Here is a 23,139-nt window from a genome sequence, read left to right as displayed (position 1 = left end):
CCCAAAGACCCATTCAAAAGTTATTGCTCCATTTACAAGTGACACAAAGAGCTGGCCAGGGGCCCCGGGCGACAGTTTTGAGCAAAAGAATTGCGTTGGCCGGGAATCGAACCCGGGTCAACTGCTTGGAAGGCAGCTATGCTCACCACTATACCACCAACGCAGGCATTTTGCTTGTTTGCTGAACGCCACCTTACGCGGTCAATGCTCCCAACACATTATCAGTGACTGTGTGCAGAGGAACTGAAACTCTGTCTGTTTGGACCAGCAACTGAAAAAAATGCATTAACCTATGGACCTGACCTACAAATCTCTTCATTGAAAAACAAGCTCTCTAATTCAGTGGCATTCCTCAATTTATACAGACACTTTATATTTAATTATATATTACATGTTCTGTTGGCTTCTCTTTGCTTCTGTGAAGCGATATGACTCACGAGGCCGTACCTGCAAATGGGAAGCCTGTTTGCGGCGAGCAGCAGTTGCGCTGATCGGGTGCGACGCCAGCCTTCCGCAACTCCTCGTTAGTATAGTGGACAGTATCTCCGCCTGTCACGCGGAAGACCGGGGTTCGATTCCCCGACGGGGAGGTCTAATTCTTTACTGCTGCCCAAAGACCCGTTCAAAAGTTATTGCTCCATTTACAAGTGACACAAAGAGCTGGCCAGGGGCCCCGGGCGACAGTTTTGAGCAAAAGAATTGCGTTGGCCAGGAATCGAACCCGGGTCAACTGCTTGGAAGGCAGCTATGGTCACCACTATACCACCATCGCAGGCATTTTGCTTGTTTGCTGAACGCCACCTTACGCGGTCAATGCTCCCAACACATTATCAGTGACTGTGTGCAGAGGAACTGAAACTCTGTCTGTTTGGACCAGCAACTGAAAAAAATGCATTAACCTATGGACCTGACCTACAAATCTCTTCATTGAAAAACAAGCTCTCTAATTCAGTGACATTCCTCAATTTATACAGACACTTTATATTTAATTATATATTACATGTTCTGTTGGCTTCTCTTTGCTTCTGTGAAGCGATATGACTCATGAGGCCGTACCTGCAAATGGGAAGCCTGTTTGCGGCGAGCAGCAGTTGCGCTGATCGGGTGCGACGCCAGCCTTCCGCAACTCCTCGTTAGTATAGTGGACAGTATCTCCGCCTGTCACGCGGAAGACCGGGGTTCGATTCCCCGACGGGGAGGTCTAATTCTTTACTGCTGCCCAAAGACCCGTTCAAAAGTTATTGCTCCATTTACAAGTGACACAAAGAGCTGGCCAGGGGCCCCGGGCGACAGTTTTGAGCAAAAGAATTGCGTTGGCCAGGAATCGAACCCGGGTCAACTGCTTGGAAGGCAGCTATGGTCACCACTATACCACCATCGCAGGCATTTTGCTTGTTTGCTGAACGCCACCTTAGGCGGTCAATGCTCCCAAAACATTTTCAGCGACTGTGTGCAGAGGAACTGAAACTCTGTCTGTTTGGACTCGCAACTGAAAAAAATGCATTAACCTATGGACTCTACCTACCAATTTCTTCATTGAAAAAGAAGCTCTCTAATTCAGTGACATTCCACAATTTATACAGACACTTCATATTTATTTATATAATAGATGTTCTGTTGGCTTCTTTGAAGCGATATGACTCATGAGGCCGTACCTGCAATTGGGAAGGATGTTTGCGGCGAGCAGCAGTTGCGCTGATCGGGTGCGACGCCAGCCTTCTGCAACTCCTCGTTAGTATAGTGGACAGTATCTCCGCCTGTCACGCGGAAGACCGGGGTTCGATTCCCCGACGGGGAGGTCTAGTCCTTTACTGCTGCACAAAGACCCATTCAAAAGTTATTGCTCCATTTACAAGTGACACAAAGAGCTGGCCAGGGGCCCCGGGCGACAGTTTTGAGCAAAAGAATTGCATTGGTCGGGAATCGAACCCGGGTCAACTGCTTGGAAGGCAGCTATGCTCACCACTATACCACCAACGCAGGCATTTTGCTTGTTTGCTGAACGCCACCTTAGGCGGTCAATGCTCCCAACACATTTTCAGCGACTGTGTGCAGAGGAACTGAAACTCTGTCTGTTTGGACTCGCAACTGAAAAAAATGCATTAACCTATGGACTCTACCTACCAATCTCTTCATTGAAAAACAAGCTCTCTAATTCAGTGACATTCCACAATTTATACAGACACTTCATATTTATTTATATAATAGATGTTCTGTTGGCTTCTTTGAAGCGATATGACTCATGAGGCCGTACCTGCAAATGGGAAGCCTGTTTGCGACGAGCAGCAGTTGCGCTGATCGGGTGCGACGCCAGCCTTCCGCAACTCCTCGTTAGTATAGTGGACAGTATCTCCGCCTGTCACGCCTCAGACCGGGGTTCGATTCCCCGACAGGGAGGTCTAATTCTTTACTGCTGCCCAAAGACCCGTTCAAAAGTTATTGCTCCATTTACAAGTGACACAAAGAGCTGGCCAGGGGCCCCGGGCGACAGTTTTGAGCAAAAGAATTGCGTTGGCCAGGAATCGAACCCGGGTCAACTGCTTGGAAGGCAGCTATGGTCACCACTATACCACCATCGCAGGCATTTTGCTTGTTTGCTGAACGCCACCTTACGCGGTCAATGCTCCCAACACATTATCAGTGACTGTGTGCAGAGGAACTGAAACTCTGTCTGTTTGGACCAGCAACTGAAAAAAATGCATTAACCTATGGACCTGACCTACAAATCTCTTCATTGAAAAACAAGCTCTCTAATTCAGTGACATTCCTCAATTTATACAGACACTTTATATTTAATTATATATTACATGTTCTGTTGGCTTCTCTTTGCTTCTGTGAAGCGATATGACTCATGAGGCCGTACCTGCAAATGGGAAGCCTGTTTGCGGCGAGCAGCAGTTGCGCTGATCGGGTGCGACGCCAGCCTTCCGCAACTCCTCGTTAGTATAGTGGACAGTATCTCCGCCTGTCACGCGGAAGACCGGGGTTCGATTCCCCGACGGGGAGGTCTAATTCTTTACTGCTGCCCAAAGACCCGTTCAAAAGTTATTGCTCCATTTACAAGTGACACAAAGAGCTGGCCAGGGGCCCCGGGCGACAGTTTTGAGCAAAAGAATTGCGTTGGCCAGGAATCGAACCCGGGTCAACTGCTTGGAAGGCAGCTATGGTCACCACTATACCACCATCGCAGGCATTTTGCTTGTTTGCTGAACGCCACCTTAGGCGGTCAATGCTCCCAAAACATTTTCAGCGACTGTGTGCAGAGGAACTGAAACTCTGTCTGTTTGGACTCGCAACTGAAAAAAATGCATTAACCTATGGACTCTACCTACCAATCTCTTCATTGAAAAAGAAGCTCTCTAATTCAGTGACATTCCACAATTTATACAGACACTTCATATTTATTTATATAATAGATGTTCTGTTGGCTTCTTTGAAGCGATATGACTCATGAGGCCGTACCTGCAATTGGGAAGGATGTTTGCGGCGAGCAGCAGTTGCGCTGATCGGGTGCGACGCCAGCCTTCTGCAACTCCTCGTTAGTATAGTGGACAGTATCTCCGCCTGTCATGCGGAAGACCGGGGTTCGATTCCCCGACGGGGAGGTCTAGTCCTTTACTGCTGCCCAAAGACCCATTCAAAAGTTATTGCTCCATTTACAAGTGACACAAAGAGCTGGCCAGGGGCCCCGGGCGACAGTTTTGAGCAAAAGAATTGCGTTGGTCGGGAATCGAACCCGGGTCAACTGCTTGGAAGGCAGCTATGCTCACCACTATACCACCAACGCAGGCATTTTGCTTGTTTGCTGAACGCCACCTTAGGCGGTCAATGCTCCCAACACATTTTCAGCGACTGTGTGCAGAGGAACTGAAACTCTGTCTGTTTGGACTCGCAACTGAAAAAAATGCATTAACCTATGGACTCTACCTACCAATCTCTTCATTGAAAAACAAGCTCTCTAATTCAGTGACATTCCACAATTTATACAGACACTTCATATTTATTTATATAATAGATGTTCTGTTGGCTTCTTTGAAGCGATATGACTCATGAGGCCGTACCTGCAAATGGGAAGCCTGTTTGCGACGAGCAGCAGTTGCGCTGATCGGGTGCGACGCCTCCTTCCGCAACTCCTCGTTAGTATAGTGGACAGTATCTCCGCCTGTCACGCGGAAGACCGGGGTTCGATTCCCCGACGGGGAGGTCTAGTCCTTTACTGCTGCCCAAAGACCCATTCAAAAGTTATTGCTCCATTTACAAGTGACACAAAGAGCTGGCCAGGGGCCCCGGGCGACAGTTTTGAGCAAAAGAATTGCGTTGGTTGGAATCGAACCCGGGTCAACTTCTTGGAAGGCAGCTATGCTCACCACTATACCACCAACGCAGGCATTTTGCTTGTTTGCTGAACGCCACCTTACGCGGCCAATGCTCCCAACACATTATCAGTGACTGTGTGCAGAGGAACTGAAACTCTGTCTGTTTGGACTCGCAACTGAAAAAAATGCATTAACCTATGGACTCTACCTACCAATCTCTTCATTGAAAAACAAGCTCTCTAATTCAGTGACATTCCACAATTTATACAGACACTTCATATTTATTTATATAATAGATGTTCTGTTGGCTTCTTTGAAGCGATATGACTCATGAGGCCGTACCTGCAAATGGGAAGCCTGTTTGCGACGAGCAGCAGTTGCGCTGATCGGGTGCGACGCCTCCTTCCGCAACTCCTCGTTAGTATAGTGGACAGTATCTCCGCCTGTCATGTGGAAGACCGGGGTTCGATTCCCCGACGGGGAGGTCTAATTCTTTACTGCTGCCCAAAGACCCATTCAAAAGTTATTGCTCCAGCTACAAGTGACACAAAGAGCTGGCCAGGGTCCCGGGAGACATTTTTGAGCAAAAGAATTGCGTTGGCCGGGAATCGAACCCGGGTCAACTGCTTGGAAGGCAGCTATGCTCACCACTATACCACCAACGCAGGCATTTTGCTTGTTTGCTGAACGCCACCTTACGCGGTCAATGCTCCCAACACATTTTCAGCGACTGTGTGCAGAGGAACTGAAACTCTGTCTGTTTGGACTCGCAACTGAAAAAAATGCATTAACCTATGGACTCTACCTACCAATCTCTTCATTGAAAAACAAGCTCTCTAATTCAGTGACATTCCACAATTTATACAGACACTTCATATTTATTTATATAATAGATGTTCTGTTGGCTTCTTTGAAGCGATATGACTCATGAGGCCGTACCTGCAAATGGGAAGCCTGTTTGCGACGAGCAGCAGTTGCGCTGATCGGGTGCGACGCCTCCTTCCGCAACTCCTCGTTAGTATAGTGGACAGTATCTCCGCCTGTCACGTGGAAGACCGGGGTTTGATTCCCCGACGGGGAGGTCTAATTCTTTACTGCTGCCCAAAGACCCATTCAAAAGTTATTGCTCCAGCTACAAGTGACACAAAGAGCTGGCCATGGTCCCGGGAGACATTTTTGAGCAAAAGAATTGCGTTGGCCGGGAATCGAACCCGGGTCAACCGCTTGGAAGGCAGCTATGCTCACCACTATACCACCAACGCAGGCATTTTGCTTGTTTGCTGAACGCCACCTTACGCGGTCAATGCTCCCAACACATTATCAGTGACTGTGTGCAGAGGAACTGAAACTCTGTTTGTTTGGACCAGCAACTGAAAAAAATGCATTAACCTATGGACCTGACCTACCAATCTCTTCATTGAAAAACAAGCTCCCTAATTCAGTGACATTCCTCAATTTATACAGACACTTTATATTTATTTATATAATAGATGTTCTGTTGGCTTCTTTGAAGCGATATGACTCATGAGGCCGTACCTGCAAATGGGAAGGATGTTTGCGACGAGCAGCAGTTGCGCTGATCGGGTGCGACGCCTCCTTCCGCAACTCCTCGTTAGTATAGTGGACAGTATCTCCGCCTGTCACGCGGAAGACCGGGGTTCGATTCCCCGACGGGGAGGTTTAGTCCTTTACTGCTGCCCAAAGACCCATTCAAAAGTTATTGCTCCATTTACAAGTGACACAAAGAGCTGGCCAGGGGCCCCGGGCGACAGTTTTGAGCAAAAGAATTGCGTTGGCCGGGAATCGAACCCGGGTCAACTGCTTGGAAGGCAGCTATGCTCACCACTATACCACCAACGCAGGCATTTTGCTTGTTTGCTGAACGCCACCTTACGCGGTCAATGCTCCCAACACATTATCAGTGACTGTGTGCAGAGGAACTGAAACTCTGTCTGTTTGGACCAGCAACTGAAAAAAATGCATTAACCTATGGACCTGACCTACAAATCTCTTCATTGAAAAACAAGCTCTCTAATTCAGTGACATTCCTCAATTTATACAGACACTTTATATTTAATTATATATTACATGTTCTGTTGGCTTCTCTTTGCTTCTGTGAAGCGATATGACTCATGAGGCCGTACCTGCAAATGGGAAGCCTGTTTGCGGCGAGCAGCAGTTGCGCTGATCGGGTGCGACGCCAGCCTTCCGCAACTCCTCGTTAGTATAGTGGACAGTATCTCCGCCTGTCACGCGGAAGACCGGGGTTCGATTCCCCGACGGGGAGGTCTAATTCTTTACTGCTGCCCAAAGACCCGTTCAAAAGTTATTGCTCCATTTACAAGTGACACAAAGAGCTGGCCAGGGGCCCCGGGCGACAGTTTTGAGCAAAAGAAATGCGTTGGCCAGGAATCGAACCCGGGTCAACTGCTTGGAAGGCAGCTATGGTCACCACTATACCACCATCGCAGGCATTTTGCTTGTTTGCTGAACGCCACCTTACGCGGTCAATGCTCCCAACACATTATCAGTGACTGTGTGCAGAGGAACTGAAACTCTGTCTGTTTGGACCAGCAACTGAAAAAAATGCATTAACCTATGGACCTGACCTACAAATCTCTTCATTGAAAAACAAGCTCTCTAATTCAGTGACATTCCTCAATTTATACAGACACTTTATATTCGATTCCCCGACGGGGAGGTCTAGTCCTTTACTGCTGCCCAAAGACCCATTCAAAAGTTATTGCTCCATTTACAAGTGACACAAAGAGCTGGCCAGGGGCCCCGGGCGACAGTTTTGAGCAAAAGAATTGCGTTGGCCGGGAATCGAACCCGGGTCAACTGCTTGGAAGGCAGCTATGCTCACCACTATACCACCAACGCAGGCATTTTGCTTGTTTGCTGAACGCCACCTTACGCGGTCAATGCTCCCAACACATTATCAGTGACTGTGTGCAGAGGAACTGAAACTCTGTCTGTTTGGACCAGCAACTGAAAAAAATGCATTAACCTATGGACCTGACCTACAAATCTCTTCATTGAAAAACAAGCTCTCTAATTCAGTGACATTCCTCAATTTATACAGACACTTTATATTTAATTATATATTACATGTTCTGTTGGCTTCTCTTTGCTTCTGTGAAGCGATATGACTCATGAGGCCGTACCTGCAAATGGGAAGCCTGTTTGCGGCGAGCAGCAGTTGCGCTGATCGGGTGCGACGCCAGCCTTCCGCAACTCCTCGTTAGTATAGTGGACAGTATCTCCGCCTGTCACGCGGAAGACCGGGGTTCGATTCCCCGACGGGGAGGTCTAATTCTTTACTGCTGCCCAAAGACCCGTTCAAAAGTTATTGCTCCATTTACAAGTGACACAAAGAGCTGGCCAGGGGCCCCGGGCGACAGTTTTGAGCAAAAGAATTGCGTTGGCCAGGAATCGAACCCGGGTCAACTGCTTGGAAGGCAGCTATGGTCACCACTATACCACCATCGCAGGCATTTTGCTTGTTTGCTGAACGCCACCTTACGCGGTCAATGCTCCCAACACATTATCAGTGACTGTGTGCAGAGGAACTGAAACTCTGTCTGTTTGGACCAGCAACTGAAAAAAATGCATTAACCTATGGACCTGACCTACAAATCTCTTCATTGAAAAACAAGCTCTCTAATTCAGTGACATTCCTCAATTTATACAGACACTTTATATTTAATTATATATTACATGTTCTGTTGGCTTCTCTTTGCTTCTGTGAAGCGATATGACTCATGAGGCCGTACCTGCAATTGGGAAGGATGTTTGCGGCGAGCAGCAGTTGCGCTGATCGGGTGCGACGCCAGCCTTCTGCAACTCCTCGTTAGTATAGTGGACAGTATCTCCGCCTGTCACGCGGAAGACCGAGGTTCGATTCCCCGACGGGGAGGTCTAATTCTTTACTGCTGCCCAAAGACCCATTCAAAAGTTATTGCTCCAGCTACAAGTGACACAAAGAGTTGGCCAGGGTCCCGGGAGACATTTTTGAGCAAAAGAATTGCGTTGGCCGGGAATCGAACCCTGGTCAACTGCTCGGAAGGCAGCTATGCTCACCACTATACCACCAACGCAGGCATTTTGCTTGTTTTCTGAACGCCACCTTAGGCGGTCAATGCTCCCAACACATTTTCAGCGACTGTGTGCAGAGGAACTGAAACTCTGTCTGTTTGGACTCGCAACTGAAAAAAATGCATTAACCTATGGACTCTACCTACCAATCTCTTCATTGAAAAACAAGCTCTCTAATTCAGTGACATTCCACAATTTATACAGACACTTCATATTTATTTATATAATAGATGTTCTGTTGGCTTCTTTGAAGCGATATGACTCATGAGGCCGTACCTGCAAATGGGAAGGATGTTTGCGGCGAGCAGCAGTTGCGCTGATCGGGTGCGACGCCAGCCTTCTGCAACTCCTCGTTAGTATAGTGGACAGTATCTCCGCCTGTCACGCGTAAGACCGGGGTTCGATTCCCCGACGGGGAGGTCTAGTCCTTTACTGCTGCCCAAAGACCCATTCAAAAGTTATTGCTCCATTTACAAGTAACACAAAGAGCTGGCCAGGGGCCCCGGGCGACAGTTTTGAGCAAAAGAATTGTGTTGGCCGGGAATCAAACCCGGGTCAACTGCTTGGAAGGCAGCTATGCTCACCACTATACCACCAACGCAGGCATTTTGCTTGTTTGCTGAACGCCACCTTAGGCGGTCAATGCTCCCAACACATTATCAGCGACTGTGTGCAGAGGAACTGAAACTCTGTCTGTTTGGACTCGCAACTGAAAAAAATGCATTAACCTATGGACTCTACCTACCAATCTCTTCATTGAAAAACAAGCTCTCTAATTCAGTGACATTCCACAATTTATACAGACACTTCATATTTATTTATATAATAGATGTTCTGTTGGCTTCTTTGAAGCGATATGACTCATGAGGCCGTACCTGCAAATGGGAAGCCTGTTTGCGACGAGCAGCAGTTGCGCTGATCGGGTGCGACGCCTCCTTCCGCAACTCCTCGTTAGTATAGTGGACAGTATCTCCGCCTGTCATGTGGAAGACCGGGGTTCGATTCCCCGACGGGGAGGTCTAATTCTTTACTGCTGCCCAAAGACCCATTCAAAAGTTATTGCTCCAGCTACAAGTGACACAAAGAGCTGGCCAGGGTCCCGGGAGACATTTTTGAGCAAAAGAATTGCGTTGGCCGGGAATCGAACCCGGGTCAACTGCTTGGAAGGCAGCTATGCTCACCACTATACCACCAACGCAGGCATTTTGCTTGTTTGCTGAACGCCACCTTACGCGGTCAATGCTCCCAACACATTTTCAGCGACTGTGTGCAGAGGAACTGAAACTCTGTCTGTTTGGACTCGCAACTGAAAAAAATGCATTAACCTATGGACTCTACCTACCAATCTCTTCATTGAAAAACAAGCTCTCTAATTCAGTGACATTCCACAATTTATACAGACACTTCATATTTATTTATATAATAGATGTTCTGTTGGCTTCTTTGAAGCGATATGACTCATGAGGCCGTACCTGCAAATGGGAAGCCTGTTTGCGACGAGCAGCAGTTGCGCTGATCGGGTGCGACGCCTCCTTCCGCAACTCCTCGTTAGTATAGTGGACAGTATCTCCGCCTGTCACGTGGAAGACCGGGGTTTGATTCCCCGACGGGGAGGTCTAATTCTTTACTGCTGCCCAAAGACCCATTCAAAAGTTATTGCTCCAGCTACAAGTGACACAAAGAGCTGGCCATGGTCCCGGGAGACATTTTTGAGCAAAAGAATTGCGTTGGCCGGGAATCGAACCCGGGTCAACCGCTTGGAAGGCAGCTATGCTCACCACTATACCACCAACGCAGGCATTTTGCTTGTTTGCTGAACGCCACCTTACGCGGTCAATGCTCCCAACACATTATCAGTGACTGTGTGCAGAGGAACTGAAACTCTGTTTGTTTGGACCAGCAACTGAAAAAAATGCATTAACCTATGGACCTGACCTACCAATCTCTTCATTGAAAAACAAGCTCCCTAATTCAGTGACATTCCTCAATTTATACAGACACTTTATATTTATTTATATAATAGATGTTCTGTTGGCTTCTTTGAAGCGATATGACTCATGAGGCCGTACCTGCAAATGGGAAGGATGTTTGCGGCGAGCAGCAGTTGCGCTGATCGGGTGCGACGCCAGCCTTCTGCAACTCCTCGTTAGTATAGTGGACAGTATCTCCGCCTGTCACGCGGAAGACCGGGGTTCGATTCCCCGACGGGGAGGTCTAGTCCTTTACTGCTGCCCAAAGACCCATTCAAAAGTTATTGCTCCATTTACAAGTGACACAAAGAGCTGGCCAGGGGCCCCGGGCGACAGTTTTGAGCAAAAGAATTGCGTTGGTCGGGAATCGAACCCGGGTCAACTGCTTGGAAGGCAGCTATGCTCACCACTATACCACCAACGCAGGCATTTTGCTTGTTTGCTGAACGCCACCTTAGGCGGTCAATGCTCCCAACACATTTTCAGCGACTGTGTGCAGAGGAACTGAAACTCTGTCTGTTTGGACTCGCAACTGAAAAAAATGCATTAACCTATGGACTCTACCTACCAATCTCTTCATTGAAAAACAAGCTCTCTAATTCAGTGACATTCCACAATTTATACAGACACTTCATATTTATTTATATAATAGATGTTCTGTTGGCTTCTTTGAAGCGATATGACTCATGAGGCCGTACCTGCAAATGGGAAGCCTGTTTGCGACGAGCAGCAGTTGTGCTGATCGGGTGCGACGCCTCCTTCCGCAACTCCTCGTTAGTATAGTGGACAGTATCTCCGCCTGTCACGCGGAAGACCGGGGTTCGATTCCCCGACGGGGAGGTCTAGTCCTTTACTGCTGCCCAAAGACCCATTCAAAAGTTATTGCTCCATTTACAAGTGACACAAAGAGCTGGCCAGGGGCCCCGGGCGACAGTTTTGAGCAAAAGAATTGCGTTGGCCGGGAATCGAACCCGGGTCAACTGCTTGGAAGGCAGCTATGCTCACCACTATACCACCAACGCAGGCATTTTGCTTGTTTGCTGAACGCCACCTTACGCGGCCAATGCTCCCAACACATTATCAGTGACTGTGTGCAGAGGAACTGAAACTCTGTCTGTTTGGACCAGCAACTGAAAAAAATGCATTAACCTATGGACCTGACCTACAAATCTCTTCATTGAAAAACAAGCTCTCTAATTCAGTGACATTCCTCAATTTATACAGACACTTTATATTTAATTATACATTACATGTTCTGTTGGCTTCTCTTTGCTTCTGTGAAGCGATATGACTCATGAGGCCGTACCTGCAAATGGGAAGCCTGTTTGCGGCGAGCAGCAGTTGCGCTGATCGGGTGCGACGCCAGCCTTCCGCAACTCCTCGTTAGTATAGTGGACAGTATCTCCGCCTGTCACGCGGAAGACCGGGGTTCGATTCCCCGACGGGGAGGTCTAATTCTTTACTGCTGCCCAAAGACCCGTTCAAAAGTTATTGCTCCATTTACAAGTGACACAAAGAGCTGGCCAGGGGCCCCGGGCGACAGTTTTGAGCAAAAGAATTGCGTTGGCCAGGAATCGAACCCGGGTCAACTGCTTGGAAGGCAGCTATGGTCACCACTATACCACCATCGCAGGCATTTTGCTTGTTTGCTGAACGCCACCTTACGCGGTCAATGCTCCCAACACATTATCAGTGACTGTGTGCAGAGGAACTGAAACTCTGTCTGTTTGGACCAGCAACTGAAAAAAATGCATTAACCTATGGACCTGACCTACAAATCTCTTCATTGAAAAACAAGCTCTCTAATTCAGTGACATTCCTCAATTTATACAGACACTTTATATTTAATTATATATTACATGTTCTGTTGGCTTCTCTTTGCTTCTGTGAAGCGATATGACTCATGAGGCCGTACCTGCAAATGGGAAGCCTGTTTGCGGCGAGCAGCAGTTGCGCTGATCGGGTGCGACGCCAGCCTTCCGCAACTCCTCGTTAGTATAGTGGACAGTATCTCCGCCTGTCACGCGGAAGACCGGGGTTCGATTCCCCGACGGGGAGGTCTAATTCTTTACTGCTGCCCAAAGACCCGTTCAAAAGTTATTGCTCCATTTACAAGTGACACAAAGAGCTGGCCAGGGGCCCCGGGCGACAGTTTTGAGCAAAAGAATTGCGTTGGCCAGGAATCGAACCCGGGTCAACTGCTTGGAAGGCAGCTATGGTCACCACTACACCACCATCGCAGGCATTTTGCTTGTTTGCTGAACGCCACCTTAGGCGGTCAATGCTCCCAAAACATTTTCAGCGACTGTGTGCAGAGGAACTGAAACTCTGTCTGTTTGGACTCGCAACTGAAAAAAATGCATTAACCTATGGACTCTACCTACCAATTTCTTCATTGAAAAAGAAGCTCTCTAATTCAGTGACATTCCACAATTTATACAGACACTTCATATTTATTTATATAATAGATGTTCTGTTGGCTTCTTTGAAGCGATATGACTCATGAGGCCGTACCTGCAATTGGGAAGGATGTTTGCGGCGAGCAGCAGTTGCGCTGATCGGGTGCGACGCCAGCCTTCTGCAACTCCTCGTTAGTATAGTGGACAGTATCTCCGCCTGTCACGCGGAAGACCGGGGTTCGATTCCCCGACGGGGAGGTCTAGTCCTTTACTGCTGCCCAAAGACCCATTCAAAAGTTATTGCTCCATTTACAAGTGACACAAAGAGCTGGCCAGGGGCCCCGGGCGACAGTTTTGAGCAAAAGAATTGCGTTGGTCGGGAATCGAACCCGGGTCAACTGCTTGGAAGGCAGCTATGCTCACCACTATACCACCAACGCAGGCATTTTGCTTGTTTGCTGAACGCCACCTTAGGCGGTCAATGCTCCCAACACATTTTCAGCGACTGTGTGCAGAGGAACTGAAACTCTGTCTGTTTGGACTCGCAACTGAAAAAAATGCATTAACCTATGGACTCTACCTACCAATCTCTTCATTGAAAAACAAGCTCTCTAATTCAGTGACATTCCACAATTTATACAGACACTTCATATTTATTTATATAATAGATGTTCTGTTGGCTTCTTTGAAGCGATATGACTCATGAGGCCGTACCTGCAAATGGGAAGCCTGTTTGCGACGAGCAGCAGTTGCGCTGATCGGGTGCGACGCCTCCTTCCGCAACTCCTCGTTAGTATAGTGGACAGTATCTCCGCCTGTCACGCGGAAGACCGGGGTTCGATTCCCCGACGGGGAGGTCTAGTCCTTTACTGCTGCCCAAAGACCCATTCAAAAGTTATTGCTCCATTTACAAGTGACACAAAGAGCTGGCCAGGGGCCCCGGGCGACAGTTTTGAGCAAAAGAATTGCGTTGGCCGGGAATCGAACCCGGGTCAACTGCTTGGAAGGCAGCTATGCTCACCACTATACCACCAACGCAGGCATTTTGCTTGTTTGCTGAACGCCACCTTACGCGGTCAATGCTCCCAACACATTATCAGTGACTGTGTGCAGAGGAACTGAAACTCTGTCTGTTTGGACTCGCAACTGAAAAAAATGCATTAACCTATGGACTCTACCTACAAATCTCTTCATTAAAAAACAAGCTCTCTAATTCAGTGACATTCCTCAATTTATACAGACACTTTATATTTAATTATATATTACATGTTCTGTTGGCTTCTCTTTGCTTCTGTGAAGCGATATGACTCATGAGGCCGTACCTGCAAATGGGAAGCCTGTTTGCGGCGAGCAGCAGTTGCGCTGATCGGGTGCGACGCCAGCCTTCCGCAACTCCTCGTTAGTATAGTGGACAGTATCTCCGCCTGTCACGCGGAAGACCGGGGTTCGATTCCCCGACGGGGAGGTCTAATTCTTTACTGCTGCCCAAAGACCCGTTCAAAAGTTATTGCTCCATTTACAAGTGACACAAAGAGCTGGCCAGGGGCCCCGGGCGACAGTTTTGAGCAAAAGAATTGCGTTGGCCAGGAATCGAACCCGGGTCAACTGCTTGGAAGGCAGCTATGGTCACCACTATACCACCATCGCAGGCATTTTGCTTGTTTGCTGAACGCCACCTTACGCGGTCAATGCTCCCAACACATTATCAGTGACTGTGTGCAGAGGAACTGAAACTCTGTCTGTTTGGACCAGCAACTGAAAAAAATGCATTAACCTATGGACCTGACCTACAAATCTCTTCATTGAAAAACAAGCTCTCTAATTCAGTGACATTCCTCAATTTATACAGACACTTTATATTTAATTATATATTACATGTTCTGTTGGCTTCTCTTTGCTTCTGTGAAGCGATATGACTCATGAGGCCGTACCTGCAAATGGGAAGCCTGTTTGCGGCGAGCAGCAGTTGCGCTGATCGGGTGCGACGCCAGCCTTCCGCAACTCCTCGTTAGTATAGTGGACAGTATCTCCGCCTGTCACGCGGAAGACCGGGGTTCGATTCCCCGACGGGGAGGTCTAATTCTTTACTGCTGCCCAAAGACCCGTTCAAAAGTTATTGCTCCATTTACAAGTGACACAAAGAGCTGGCCAGGGGCCCCGGGCGACAGTTTTGAGCAAAAGAATTGCGTTGGCCAGGAATCGAACCCGGGTCAACTGCTTGGAAGGCAGCTATGGTCACCACTATACCACCATCGCAGGCATTTTGCTTGTTTGCTGAACGCCACCTTAGGCGGTCAATGCTCCCAAAACATTTTCAGCGAATGTGTGCAGAGGAACTGAAACTCTGTCTGTTTGGACTCGCAACTGAAAAAAATGCATTAACCTATGGACTCTACCTACCAATCTCTTCATTGAAAAAGAAGCTCTCTAATTCAGTGACATTCCACAATTTATACAGACACTTCATATTTATTTATATAATAGATGTTCTGTTGGCTTCTTTGAAGCGATATGACTCATGAGGCCGTACCTGCAATTGGGAAGGATGTTTGCGGCGAGCAGCAGTTGCGCTGATCGGGTGCGACGCCAGCCTTCTGCAACTCCTCGTTAGTATAGTGGACAGTATCTCCGCCTGTCACGCGGAAGACCGAGGTTCGATTCCCCGACGGGGAGGTCTAATTCTTTACTGCTGCCCAAAGACCCATTCAAAAGTTATTGCTCCAGCTACAAGTGACACAAAGAGCTGGCCAGGGGCCCCGGGCGACAGTTTTGAGCAAAAGAATTGTGTTGGCCGGGAATCAAACCCGGGTCAACTGCTTGGAAGGCAGCTATGCTCACCACTATACCACCAACGCAGGCATTTTGCTTGTTTGCTGAACGCCACCTTAGGCGGTCAATGCTCCCAACACATTATCAGCGACTGTGTGCAGAGGAACTGAAACTCTGTCTGTTTGGACTCGCAACTGAAAAAAATGCATTAACCTATGGACTCTACCTACCAATCTCTTCATTGAAAAACAAGCTCACTAATTCAGTGACATTCCACAATTTATACAGACACTTCATATTTATTTATATAATAGATGTTCTGTTGGCTTCTTTGAAGCGATATGACTCATGAGGCCGTACCTGCAAATGGGAAGCCTGTTTGCGACGAGCAGCAGTTGCGCTGATCGGGTGCGACGCCTCCTTCCGCAACTCCTCGTTAGTATAGTGGACAGTATCTCCGCCTGTCATGTGGAAGACCGGGGTTCGATTCCCCGACGGGGAGGTCTAATTCTTTACTGCTGCCCAAAGACCCATTCAAAAGTTATTGCTCCAGCTACAAGTGACACAAAGAGCTGGCCAGGGTCCCGGGAGACATTTTTGAGCAAAAGAATTGCGTTGGCCGGGGAATCGAACCCGGGTCAACTGCTTGGAAGGCAGCTATGCTCACCACTATACCACCAACGCAGGCATTTTGCTTGTTTGCTGAACGCCACCTTAGGCGGTCAATGCTCCCAACACATTTTCAGCGACTGTGTCCAGAGGAACTGAAACTCTGTCTGTTTGGACTCGCAACTGAAAAAAATGCATTAACCTATGGACTCTACCTACCAATCTCTTCATTGAAAAACAAGCTCTCTAATTCAGTGACATTCCACAATTTATACAGACACTTCATATTTATTTATATAATAGATGTTCTGTTGGCTTCTTTGAAGCGATATGACTCATGAGGCCGTACCTGCAAATGGGAAGGATGTTTGCGGCGAGCAGCAGTTGCGCTGATCGGGTGCGACGCCAGCCTTCTGCAACTCCTCGTTAGTATAGTGGACAGTATCTCCGCCTGTCACGCGGAAGACCGGGGTTCGATTCCCCGACGGGGAGGTCTAGTCCTTTACTGCTGCCCAAAGACCCATTCAAAAGTTATTGCTCCATTTACAAGTGACACAAAGAGCTGGCCAGGGGCCCCGGGCGACAGTTTTGAGCAAAAGAATTGTGTTGGCCGGGAATCAAACCCGGGTCAACTGCTTGGAAGGCAGCTATGCTCACCACTATACCACCAACGCAGGCATTTTGCTTGTTTGCTGAACGCCACCTTAGGCGGTCAATGCTCCCAACACATTATCAGCGACTGTGTGCAGAGGAACTGAAACTCTGTCTGTTTGGACTCGCAACTGAAAAAAAATGCATTAACCTATGGACTCTACCTACCAATCTCTTCATTGAAAAACAAGCTCTCTAATTCAGTGACATTCCACAATTTATACAGACACTTCATATTTATTTATATAATAGATGTTCTGTTGGCTTCTTTGAAGCGATATGACTCATGAGGCCGTACCTGCAAATGGGAAGCCTGTTTGCGACGAGCAGCAGTTGCGCTGATCGGGTGCGACGCCTCCTTCCGCAACTCCTCGTTAGTATAGTGGACAGTATCTCCGCCTGTCACGCGGAAGACCGGGGTTCGATTCCCCGACGGGGAGGTCTAATTCTTTACTGCTGCCCAAAGACCCATTCAAAAGTTATTGCTCCAGCTACAAGTGACACAAAGAGCTGGCCAGGGTCCCGGGAGACATTTTTGAGCAAAAGAATTGCGTTGGCCGGGAATCGAACCCGGGTCAACTGCTTGGAAGGCAGCTATGCTCACCACTATACCACCAACGCAGGCATTTTGCTTGTTTGCTGAACGCCACCTTAGGCGGTCAATGCTCCCAACACATTTTCAGCGACTGTGTCCAGAGGAACTGAAACTCTGTCTGTTTGGACTCGCAACTGAAAAAAATGCATTAACCTATGGACTCTACCTACCAATCTCTTCATTGAAAAACAAGCTCTCTAATTCAGTGACATTCCACAATTTATACAGACACTTCATATTTATTTATATAATAGATGTTCTGTTGGCTTCTTTGAAGCGATATGACTCATGAGGTCGTACCTGCAAATGGGAAGGATGTTTGCGGCGAGCAGCAGTTGCGCTGATCGGGTGCGACGCCAGCCTTCTGCAACTCCTCGTTAGTATAGTGGACAGTATCTCCGCCTGTCACGCGGAAGACCGGGGTTCGATTCCCCGACGGGGAGGTCTAGTCCTTTACTGCTGCCCAAAGACCCATTCAAAAGTTATTGCTCCATTTACAAGTGACACAAAGAGCTGGCCAGGGGCCCCGGGCGACAATTTTGAGCAAAAGAATTGTGTTGGCCGGGAATCAAACCCGGGTCAACTGCTTGGAAGGCAGCTATGCTCACCACTATACCACCAACGCAGGCATTTTGCTTGTTTGCTGAACGCCACCTTAGGCGGTCAATGCTCCCAACACATTATCAGCGACTGTGTGCAGAGGAACTGAAACTCTGTCTGTTTGGACTCGCAACTGAAAAAAATGCATTAACCTATGGACTCTACCTACCAATCTCTTCATTGAAAAACAAGCTCTCTAATTCAGTGACATTCCACAATTTATACAGACACTTCATATTTATTTATATAATAGATGTTCTGTTGGCTTCTTTGAAGCGATATGACTCATGAGGCCGTACCTGCAAATGGGAAGCCTGTTTGCGACGAGCAGCAGTTGCGCTGATCGGGTGCGACGCCTCCTTCCGCAACTCCTCGTTAGTATAGTGGACAGTATCTCCGCCTGTCACGCGTAAGACCGGGGTTCGATTCCCCGACGGGGAGGTCTAGTCCTTTACTGCTGCCCAAAGACCCATTCAAAAGTTATTGCTCCATTTACAAGTAACACAAAGAGCTGGCCAGGGGCCCCGGGCGACAGTTTTGAGCAAAAGAATTGTGTTGGCCGGGAATCAAACCCGGGTCAACTGCTTGGAAGGCAGCTATGCTCACCACTATACCACCAACGCAGGCATTTTGCTTGTTTGCTGAACGCCACCTTAGGCGGTCAATGCTCCCAACACATTATCAGCGACTGTGTGCAGAGGAACTGAAACTCTGTCTGTTTGGACTCGCAACTGAAAAAAATGCATTAACCTATGGACTCTACCTACCAATCTCTTCATTGAAAAACAAGCTCTCTAATTCAGTGACATTCCACAATTTATACAGACACTTCATATTTATTTATATAATAGATGTTCTGTTGGCTTCTTTGAAGCGATATGACTCATGAGGCCGTACCTGCAAATGGGAAGCCTGTTTGCGACGAGCAGCAGTTGCGCTGATCGGGTGCGACGCCTCCTTCCGCAACTCCTCGTTAGTATAGTGGACAGTATCTCCGCCTGTCATGTGGAAGACCGGGGTTCGATTCCCCGACGGGGAGGTCTAATTCTTTACTGCTGCCCAAAGACCCATTCAAAAGTTATTGCTCCAGCTACAAGTGACACAAAGAGCTGGCCAGGGTCCCGGGAGACATTTTTGAGCAAAAGAATTGCGTTGGCCGGGAATCGAACCCGGGTCAACTGCTTGGAAGGCAGCTATGCTCACCACTATACCACCAACGCAGGCATTTTGCTTGTTTGCTGAACGCCACCTTACGCGGTCAATGCTCCCAACACATTTTCAGCGACTGTGTGCAGAGGAACTGAAACTCTGTCTGTTTGGACTCGCAACTGAAAAAAATGCATTAACCTATGGACTCTACCTACCAATCTCTTCATTGAAAAACAAGCTCTCTAATTCAGTGACATTCCACAATTTATACAGACACTTCATATTTATTTATATAATAGATGTTCTGTTGGCTTCTTTGAAGCGATATGACTCATGAGGCCGTACCTGCAAATGGGAAGCCTGTTTGCGACGAGCAGCAGTTGCGCTGATCGGGTGCGACGCCTCCTTCCGCAACTCCTCGTTAGTATAGTGGACAGTATCTCCGCCTGTCACGTGGAAGACCGGGGTTTGATTCCCCGACGGGGAGGTCTAATTCTTTACTGCTGCCCAAAGACCCATTCAAAAGTTATTGCTCCAGCTACAAGTGACACAAAGAGCTGGCCATGGTCCCGGGAGACATTTTTGAGCAAAAGAATTGCGTTGGCCGGGAATCGAACCCGGGTCAACCGCTTGGAAGGCAGCTATGCTCACCACTATACCACCAACGCAGGCATTTTGCTTGTTTGCTGAACGCCACCTTACGCGGTCAATGCTCCCAACACATTATCAGTGACTGTGTGCAGAGGAACTGAAACTCTGTTTGTTTGGACCAGCAACTGAAAAAAATGCATTAACCTATGGACCTGACCTACCAATCTCTTCATTGAAAAACAAGCTCCCTAATTCAGTGACATTCCTCAATTTATACAGACACTTTATATTTATTTATATAATAGATGTTCTGTTGGCTTCTTTGAAGCGATATGACTCATGAGGCCGTACCTGCAAATGGGAAGGATGTTTGCGGCGAGCAGCAGTTGCGCTGATCGGGTGCGACGCCAGCCTTCTGCAACTCCTCGTTAGTATAGTGGACAGTATCTCCGCCTGTCACGCGGAAGACCGGGGTTCGATTCCCCGACGGGGAGGTCTAGTCCTTTACTGCTGCCCAAAGACCCATTCAAAAGTTATTGCTCCATTTACAAGTGACACAAAGAGCTGGCCAGGGGCCCCGGGCGACAGTTTTGAGCAAAAGAATTGCGTTGGTCGGGAATCGAACCCGGGTCAACTGCTTGGAAGGCAGCTATGCTCACCACTATACCACCAACGCAGGCATTTTGCTTGTTTGCTGAACGCCACCTTAGGCGGTCAATGCTCCCAACACATTTTCAGCGACTGTGTGCAGAGGAACTGAAACTCTGTCTGTTTGGACTCGCAACTGAAAAAAATGCATTAACCTATGGACTCTACCTACCAATCTCTTCATTGAAAAACAAGCTCTCTAATTCAGTGACATTCCACAATTTATACAGACACTTCATATTTATTTATATAATAGATGTTCTGTTGGCTTCTTTGAAGCGATATGACTCATGAGGCCGTACCTGCAAATGGGAAGCCTGTTTGCGACGAGCAGCAGTTGTGCTGATCGGGTGCGACGCCTCCTTCCGCAACTCCTCGTTAGTATAGTGGACAGTATCTCCGCCTGTCACGCGGAAGACCGGGGTTCGATTCCCCGACGGGGAGGTCTAGTCCTTTACTGCTGCCCAAAGACCCATTCAAAAGTTATTGCTCCATTTACAAGTGACACAAAGAGCTGGCCAGGGGCCCCGGGCGACAGTTTTGAGCAAAAGAATTGCGTTGGCCGGGAATCGAACCCGGGTCAACTGCTTGGAAGGCAGCTATGCTCACCACTATACCACCAACGCAGGCATTTTGCTTGTTTGCTGAACGCCACCTTACGCGGCCAATGCTCCCAACACATTATCAGTGACTGTGTGCAGAGGAACTGAAACTCTGTCTGTTTGGACCAGCAACTGAAAAAAATGCATTAACCTATGGACCTGACCTACAAATCTCTTCATTGAAAAACAAGCTCTCTAATTCAGTGACATTCCTCAATTTATACAGACACTTTATATTTAATTATACATTACATGTTCTGTTGGCTTCTCTTTGCTTCTGTGAAGCGATATGACTCATGAGGCCGTACCTGCAAATGGGAAGCCTGTTTGCGGCGAGCAGCAGTTGCGCTGATCGGGTGCGACGCCAGCCTTCCGCAACTCCTCGTTAGTATAGTGGACAGTATCTCCGCCTGTCACGCGGAAGACCGGGGTTCGATTCCCCGACGGGGAGGTCTAATTCTTTACTGCTGCCCAAAGACCCGTTCAAAAGTTATTGCTCCATTTACAAGTGACACAAAGAGCTGGCCAGGGGCCCCGGGCGACAGTTTTGAGCAAAAGAATTGCGTTGGCCAGGAATCGAACCCGGGTCAACTGCTTGGAAGGCAGCTATGGTCACCACTATACCACCATCGCAGGCATTTTGCTTGTTTGCTGAACGCCACCTTACGCGGTCAATGCTCCCAACACATTATCAGTGACTGTGTGCAGAGGAACTGAAACTCTGTCTGTTTGGACCAGCAACTGAAAAAAATGCATTAACCTATGGACCTGACCTACAAATCTCTTCATTGAAAAACAAGCTCTCTAATTCAGTGACATTCCTCAATTTATACAGACACTTTATATTTAATTATATATTACATGTTCTGTTGGCTTCTCTTTGCTTCTGTGAAGCGATATGACTCATGAGGCCGTACCTGCAAATGGGAAGCCTGTTTGCGGCGAGCAGCAGTTGCGCTGATCGGGTGCGACGCCAGCCTTCCGCAACTCCTCGTTAGTATAGTGGACAGTATCTCCGCCTGTCACGCGGAAGACCGGGGTTCGATTCCCCGACGGGGAGGTCTAATTCTTTACTGCTGCCCAAAGACCCGTTCAAAAGTTATTGCTCCATTTACAAGTGACACAAAGAGCTGGCCAGGGGCCCCGGGCGACAGTTTTGAGCAAAAGAATTGCGTTGGCCAGGAATCGAACCCGGGTCAACTGCTTGGAAGGCAGCTATGGTCACCACTACACCACCATCGCAGGCATTTTGCTTGTTTGCTGAACGCCACCTTAGGCGGTCAATGCTCCCAAAACATTTTCAGCGACTGTGTGCAGAGGAACTGAAACTCTGTCTGTTTGGACTCGCAACTGAAAAAAATGCATTAACCTATGGACTCTACCTACCAATTTCTTCATTGAAAAAGAAGCTCTCTAATTCAGTGACATTCCACAATTTATACAGACACTTCATATTTATTTATATAATAGATGTTCTGTTGGCTTCTTTGAAGCGATATGACTCATGAGGCCGTACCTGCAATTGGGAAGGATGTTTGCGGCGAGCAGCAGTTGCGCTGATCGGGTGCGACGCCAGCCTTCTGCAACTCCTCGTTAGTATAGTGGACAGTATCTCCGCCTGTCACGCGGAAGACCGGGGTTCGATTCCCCGACGGGGAGGTCTAGTCCTTTACTGCTGCCCAAAGACCCATTCAAAAGTTATTGCTCCATTTACAAGTGACACAAAGAGCTGGCCAGGGGCCCCGGGCGACAGTTTTGAGCAAAAGAATTGCGTTGGTCGGGAATCGAACCCGGGTCAACTGCTTGGAAGGCAGCTATGCTCACCACTATACCACCAACGCAGGCATTTTGCTTGTTTGCTGAACGCCACCTTAGGCGGTCAATGCTCCCAACACATTTTCAGCGACTGTGTGCAGAGGAACTGAAACTCTGTCTGTTTGGACTCGCAACTGAAAAAAATGCATTAACCTATGGACTCTACCTACCAATCTCTTCATTGAAAAACAAGCTCTCTAATTCAGTGACATTCCACAATTTATACAGACACTTCATATTTATTTATATAATAGATGTTCTGTTGGCTTCTTTGAAGCGATATGACTCATGAGGCCGTACCTGCAAATGGGAAGCCTGTTTGCGACG

General features: G+C 48.0%; 1 protein-coding gene and 24 non-coding genes across 25 annotated transcripts in view; all 25 read left to right on the top strand.

The window, feature by feature from the left end:
- LOC137049570 (uncharacterized) overlaps window positions 1-23,139 on the top strand; it is a 112,718-nt gene that overhangs the window by 37,185 nt on the left and 52,394 nt on the right. The gene's annotated exons all lie outside the window — the stretch shown is intronic.
- trnad-guc (transfer RNA aspartic acid (anticodon GUC)) lies at window positions 519-590 on the top strand. Its single transcript has one exon. It is a non-coding gene; the product is annotated as a tRNA-Asp (tRNA).
- Window positions 1,128-1,199, top strand: trnad-guc (transfer RNA aspartic acid (anticodon GUC)). The gene has a single exon. It is a non-coding gene; the product is annotated as a tRNA-Asp (tRNA).
- On the top strand, window positions 1,727-1,798 carry trnad-guc (transfer RNA aspartic acid (anticodon GUC)). The gene has a single exon. It is a non-coding gene; the product is annotated as a tRNA-Asp (tRNA).
- Window positions 2,935-3,006, top strand: trnad-guc (transfer RNA aspartic acid (anticodon GUC)). The gene has a single exon. It is a non-coding gene; the product is annotated as a tRNA-Asp (tRNA).
- On the top strand, window positions 4,132-4,203 carry trnad-guc (transfer RNA aspartic acid (anticodon GUC)). Its single transcript has one exon. It is a non-coding gene; the product is annotated as a tRNA-Asp (tRNA).
- Window positions 5,923-5,994, top strand: trnad-guc (transfer RNA aspartic acid (anticodon GUC)). The gene has a single exon. It is a non-coding gene; the product is annotated as a tRNA-Asp (tRNA).
- trnad-guc (transfer RNA aspartic acid (anticodon GUC)) lies at window positions 6,532-6,603 on the top strand. Its single transcript has one exon. It is a non-coding gene; the product is annotated as a tRNA-Asp (tRNA).
- trnad-guc (transfer RNA aspartic acid (anticodon GUC)) lies at window positions 7,555-7,626 on the top strand. Its single transcript has one exon. It is a non-coding gene; the product is annotated as a tRNA-Asp (tRNA).
- On the top strand, window positions 10,555-10,626 carry trnad-guc (transfer RNA aspartic acid (anticodon GUC)). Its single transcript has one exon. It is a non-coding gene; the product is annotated as a tRNA-Asp (tRNA).
- trnad-guc (transfer RNA aspartic acid (anticodon GUC)) lies at window positions 11,153-11,224 on the top strand. The gene has a single exon. It is a non-coding gene; the product is annotated as a tRNA-Asp (tRNA).
- trnad-guc (transfer RNA aspartic acid (anticodon GUC)) lies at window positions 11,762-11,833 on the top strand. Its single transcript has one exon. It is a non-coding gene; the product is annotated as a tRNA-Asp (tRNA).
- trnad-guc (transfer RNA aspartic acid (anticodon GUC)) lies at window positions 12,371-12,442 on the top strand. The gene has a single exon. It is a non-coding gene; the product is annotated as a tRNA-Asp (tRNA).
- trnad-guc (transfer RNA aspartic acid (anticodon GUC)) lies at window positions 12,970-13,041 on the top strand. The gene has a single exon. It is a non-coding gene; the product is annotated as a tRNA-Asp (tRNA).
- On the top strand, window positions 13,568-13,639 carry trnad-guc (transfer RNA aspartic acid (anticodon GUC)). Its single transcript has one exon. It is a non-coding gene; the product is annotated as a tRNA-Asp (tRNA).
- On the top strand, window positions 14,177-14,248 carry trnad-guc (transfer RNA aspartic acid (anticodon GUC)). The gene has a single exon. It is a non-coding gene; the product is annotated as a tRNA-Asp (tRNA).
- trnad-guc (transfer RNA aspartic acid (anticodon GUC)) lies at window positions 14,786-14,857 on the top strand. Its single transcript has one exon. It is a non-coding gene; the product is annotated as a tRNA-Asp (tRNA).
- trnad-guc (transfer RNA aspartic acid (anticodon GUC)) lies at window positions 16,582-16,653 on the top strand. The gene has a single exon. It is a non-coding gene; the product is annotated as a tRNA-Asp (tRNA).
- On the top strand, window positions 17,181-17,252 carry trnad-guc (transfer RNA aspartic acid (anticodon GUC)). Its single transcript has one exon. It is a non-coding gene; the product is annotated as a tRNA-Asp (tRNA).
- trnad-guc (transfer RNA aspartic acid (anticodon GUC)) lies at window positions 17,779-17,850 on the top strand. The gene has a single exon. It is a non-coding gene; the product is annotated as a tRNA-Asp (tRNA).
- trnad-guc (transfer RNA aspartic acid (anticodon GUC)) lies at window positions 20,170-20,241 on the top strand. The gene has a single exon. It is a non-coding gene; the product is annotated as a tRNA-Asp (tRNA).
- On the top strand, window positions 20,768-20,839 carry trnad-guc (transfer RNA aspartic acid (anticodon GUC)). Its single transcript has one exon. It is a non-coding gene; the product is annotated as a tRNA-Asp (tRNA).
- On the top strand, window positions 21,377-21,448 carry trnad-guc (transfer RNA aspartic acid (anticodon GUC)). Its single transcript has one exon. It is a non-coding gene; the product is annotated as a tRNA-Asp (tRNA).
- On the top strand, window positions 21,986-22,057 carry trnad-guc (transfer RNA aspartic acid (anticodon GUC)). Its single transcript has one exon. It is a non-coding gene; the product is annotated as a tRNA-Asp (tRNA).
- trnad-guc (transfer RNA aspartic acid (anticodon GUC)) lies at window positions 22,585-22,656 on the top strand. Its single transcript has one exon. It is a non-coding gene; the product is annotated as a tRNA-Asp (tRNA).

Source organism: Pseudorasbora parva, chromosome 2 (genome assembly GCF_024679245.1).
Source record: "Pseudorasbora parva isolate DD20220531a chromosome 2, ASM2467924v1, whole genome shotgun sequence".
NCBI lineage: Eukaryota > Metazoa > Chordata > Actinopteri > Cypriniformes > Gobionidae > Pseudorasbora > Pseudorasbora parva.
The sequence above is the reverse complement of the archived record's forward strand: the minus strand, read 5'-3'. Positions and strand labels throughout refer to the sequence as shown.